Here is a 4,921-nt window from a genome sequence, read left to right on the forward strand (position 1 = left end):
GTGACGTCAGCGCGTACTGACGTCAGCGCGCACCCGCCGGGCAAGTGAGGCCGGGCGGCGGCGCTGGGAGGAAGCGAGGGGGGGGCGGCGTCGCGGCGCCCCCTGGCGGGGGAAGGTGGGAACGGCGCAGGGGGGCGGAGTCGGGGACTGAGTCTGGGTGGGGGCGGAGCCTGGAGGGTGGGGCTGGGGCCTAGGGGCGTGGCTTATTGGCGATGGGCGTGGCTTACTGGCGATGGGCGTGGCTTAGGGGCTGTGGGGCGGATCAAGGGAAACTAATTACGGGACAAATCCGAATTAAATTAAATTAAATTAAAACAAAAGAAGGTGTTTGTGTTTTTGTTTTTTTTTTTCAGGGAACGAAAGAAAAATAGATATGTTTATTCAGGGAGAAAATATTCAATTGGGGGAAAAAAAATTAAAGATAAAGCGGGGGGGAAAAATTAAAACAAATCACGTGGGGGGAAAAATAAATGGAGGGGGGAATTAAAAATTCGAGAAAATGGAGAAATCATGCGGAAAAGTCAAACGGGCCGGGATGGTGGCGGGAGTGGGGCGCTGGCAGGGGGTGGGCACCCACGGGACCCCACAGCCGGGCCCGATCTTGCCCTGAACTTGCCCCCGGGCCTGGGAAGGGATTGGGGGTGGTCCAGGGTCATTGGGGGGTGGGTGCGTGGTCTCGAGTGGGTGCCCGGCCCCGGGGGGGTGCCCGGTCCCATGTGGGTGCCCATCCCTGAGTGGGTGCTCAGCCCTGGGGGGGGGTGCCCAGCCCCGGGGGGGGGTGCCCATCCTTGAGTGGGTGCCCATCCCTGAGTGGGTGCCCAGCCCCGGGGGGGGTGCCCAGCCCCGGGGGGGGGTGCCCGGTGCCATGTGGGTGCCCATCCTTGAGTGGGTGCCCATCCCTGAGTGGGTGCTCAGCCCCGGGGGGGGTGCCCAGCCCCGGGGGGGGTGTCCAGTCCCATGTGGGTGCCCATCCCTGAGTGGGTGCTCAGCCCTGTGGGGGGGTGCTCAGCCCCGGGGGGGGTGCCAGCACTGCTGGGCGCTGGTCAGGGTCAGCCCCCCCTGACCTCCCCCATTGCAGCAGCCCCTGCCTCAGCACCAGCGCAGGATCAGGTCTGTGACCTCCCTGGCCCTCGTTACCCGTTAACGAGCTGACCAGGGCGCCCAGATCCCCGGGAATCACCCACCTGCATCCCCAGCCCGGGAGAGGGGTGCTGAGCCCTCTTTGGGGGTGCTGGGCCTGGGCAAGGATGCCTTCCTCCCCCCTCCTCCGTCTCCTCCTCCTCACCCTGGCCCCAGGCACCATGGTCCCTGTCCCCCCCTGCCGTGGGGTCCTCGCTGGCCCCTTCCTCTCAGGGGGTCACGGAGCCAGGGATGCTGGGGGGCCACATCCAGCACCCACTGGGGCACCCACCCAGGATCCTCGAGAGCACCCCCAACCCTCTGGCAGCACGCAAGGGGAGGGTCTGGGGGTGCGGGTGCAGGAAGGGGTCCTGTCCCCATCCGTGGGTGTCTGTCTGTCCTGCCAGCCGTCACCCCGGCCCCATTGAGGGGTGCACACCCACCCTGTCCAGCATCACCCCCAGGTCCGGAGCGTCCCTGAGCAGGTTCTGGGGACAGGCTTGTCCCTTCTGCCCCACGACAGGCAGGAAAGCAACAGTCCTGCCCACGGCCCACCCTGACCCCCATTCCCATCCCAAAACCCCCCACGGGAAACTGGGGGGGGGAGTGTGGGTCTGAGCCCCTCTCAGGCTTTGCTTTCCCAGGGGTATTCCCTTAAAATGTAAGTTGGGAAAACATCAGCATTTGGGTTAAAACCCCAGAGAGGAAGGGGTCGGGGGGGGGGAGCGGTGCAGATAACATTTTTTAACCAAAATCGCTGCGTCTGGCCACAAAATGGCCTCTGGCCACCAAAAGCCTCCAGCAGCTCCTTGGCCAAAACCCTGTCCCGGACCCGCTGTGCCCCGGGGAACCGCGGCCCCGGGGCCCTTTCCGGGCGCCTCTGCCCCGTCAGCAGCTCTGCGGTGCCCGCGGCGGCGCTGGGGGAGGTTTCCCAGGGTGGGCAGAGGCCTCTCGGGGCGCCTGGGGGGGGGTCTTGGGGCACTTGGGGGGTTATCAGGATAGTGGGGTGAGCCTGGGAGGTCCCAGCCCCCCCAAAGCTGCAAACACTGGTCATGCAGGGGACGCCCCCCCCCTGGGTTCGGTGCTGGGAGGGTGCTGGGGCAGGGTGGGTGCCCTGCTCTGTGCCACCCTGTGCCAGCCCCTGCTCGCATGGTGCCACCACCCAGCAAGTCCCAGGGGCCACCCAACGATGCCTTCCCCTCTGCCACGCCGTCCTTTCCCCAAAATCGCATTTTTTTCACCCCATCCAGGCAGCTTTTTAAGGCACAAACACCCATTTTGCGCCCTGGGGTGCCACCACCCTCCACGCCCCACTCACCCCCCGGGAGAAGAATTTCTTTTCCACCCTCCCCTACAGTCCTGGAGGGATGGGGAGATGGCTCTGTGTCCCCCCCCAGGTATGGGATCCGTGATGGGGGGGTGCTGAGAGCAGGTTTTGCGCCCCCCCTCCCCCCCCCCCCAAGAATTGGGAGGAGGTTTGGGGACAGGGAATGGCCTCTCTGCTCCCATCCGGGTCGGTAACAGGGTGGGGAAGGGGCCACCAGTTGGGGACATAAGAAGCAGAGGGACCCTCCTGGCTCAAACCCTGGGGCGGGGAGATGAAGTTTCTCTATTTTTTCCTCCATTTTCACAGGTTTGGGCTGCTCAAAGCACCCCCGGGGTGGGGGTGGGAGGGGGGAGGGAGGGCGGGGATGAGGGTTTGTGGGGTGTAAATTCAGAGGGGGGCAGGTGTTGGTGCTCCTCACACACCCCCCACACCCCCCCGGCAGCCGGGGATGCTCCAACCTCTGCTCCTCTGAGCTCTACCAAAGCATTACGCTGCCATCATTCAGCTCCAGAGTTAACACCCTCTCCCGTGCAACCGGCTTCCACCCGGGGGTACCTGCAGGGCAGGGGCTTGTTGCATTAAGCTGCCATCATTCAGCTCCAGAGTTAACACCCTCTCCCGTGCAACTGGCTTCCACCCGGGGGTACCTGCAGGGCAGGGGCTTGTTGCATTAAGCTGCCATCATTCAGCTCCAGAGTTAACACCCTCTCCCGTGCAACTGGCTTCCACCCGGGGGTACCTGCAGGGCAGGGGCTTGTTGCATTAAGCTGCCATCATTCAGCTCCAGAGTTAACACCCTCTCCCCTGCAACCAGCTTCCACCCGGGGTACCTGCAGGGCAGGGGCTTGTTGCATTAAGCTGCCATCATTCAGCTCCAGAGTTAACACCCTCTCCCGTGCAACCGGCTTCCACCTGGGGGTACCTGCAGGGCAAGGGCTCGTTGCCCCCCAGCACCCCCAAGCCCGGGCACCCTGCCCACCCCTAAGAGCAACTTCTGACCTTAAATACCCCCCCCCCCCCCCCCCCTCCCTAAATCCGACCATAATGATTGTGGCCTGAATCTGGCGGGATATATATAGGTCCCACTTCCCCGGGAAGGGGATGTGGACCTGGGAAACCCCCGGCTGCTGCTGGGGAGAGGAAGGGCTGGGCTGAGTCAGCTCCCCTCGAGGAATCCTGTTTTGTCAGCAAACCCGGCGGCGGGTTCAGCCCCGACACCCGCAAAAAGGGCCCCCGGGGCCCCATCCTGCCCTTCCCGTCCCCCTTGGGTGAGAAATGGGGGGGGGGGGGGGGGAAGGCTTAACCCTACACCCCCCATGGACATGCTGGTAGGGGCTCAGGATGGCGTTGAAGCCCCCTCATGCCCTGGGTACCCCCCCCCCCCCTCCCCACCGGAGATGCTGGATCCGTGCAAGGGAGGCAGGATGCGGGGCTCCCCCGTTCCTGGAAGGCAAGGGGAGCCGGGGCAGGGAGCATGGGGGGGTTACTGAGGGGGGGTGATGGTGGAAGGAAATGCCTCCTTGAGTGCTGCCTCTCCAAGTGAAGTGCTCGCAGGAAACTTTGCCAAGAGCGGCCTCGAGTGTGTTTGCGTTAACCAGCTGCTTCCTGACCCTCCGCGTGGATTTTGGGGGGGGGCCCTGCCAGAGGGAAGGGGGTCCCGGGCCTGGAGCCCCCGGCCCAGGTGATGGCGGAGGGGATGGGGGGAGGAAAGCCAAATCTGTCCCTCTGCCCTGCTGCCGGTGACCGTGACCTCTCCGTACATCAACAGGAAAGCGGGAGCATCCTGGAGCCAGGATGGGGGAGGGGGGAAGAGATGGGGGTGGACAATCCATCCCCCCCCCCTTCCTGCATTTCCCACGGGATGGGGGTGGCTCCAGCAGGACCCCCATGTCTCCCCCCAGCAGCCACATCGGGGACAGATCCCCTCCCCATCCCCACACCCTCCCCAGATGTCCCCTTACCCCCCATCAGGGAGCCCAGGGGTCCCCCCCGCCCCAGCATCCACCTCCCTGTCACCCCCCCCCCCAGCTCCCACACTTACACAGCACTACACATCTCTGTTTATTAATAATATTAAATATACAAGCTGTTTTCTATGACTTTCTTTTAAATAGACTTCTTTAAATGACTTTGTATAAAATATTTCAACATTTCATTGTATAAAAAAAAAACCCAACCAACCAAAAAAAAAAAAAAAACCCCAAAAAATAAAAACCAAAAAAAACACAGAGGCAAAATAAATCTGACACAGCTTAAAGGCAAATTTTTTTCCCCCAAAAGCGGGGCCGGCGTCTCCTCCACGGTGCAAATCGGTGCCCCCCTGCTGGGGGTCAGGGTTTTCTTCCCCATTTACACCTGTCCCTTGTGCTGGAAACCCCTCCTTTTGGCAGTCATAAATACACACACACACACACACACACACACACATATATATATATATAAAAAACCATTAATAGTAATGCTTTCTTTAAAAAC

This window comes from Numenius arquata, chromosome 24, assembly GCF_964106895.1.
Source record: "Numenius arquata chromosome 24, bNumArq3.hap1.1, whole genome shotgun sequence".
Classification (NCBI taxonomy): domain Eukaryota; kingdom Metazoa; phylum Chordata; class Aves; order Charadriiformes; family Scolopacidae; genus Numenius; species Numenius arquata.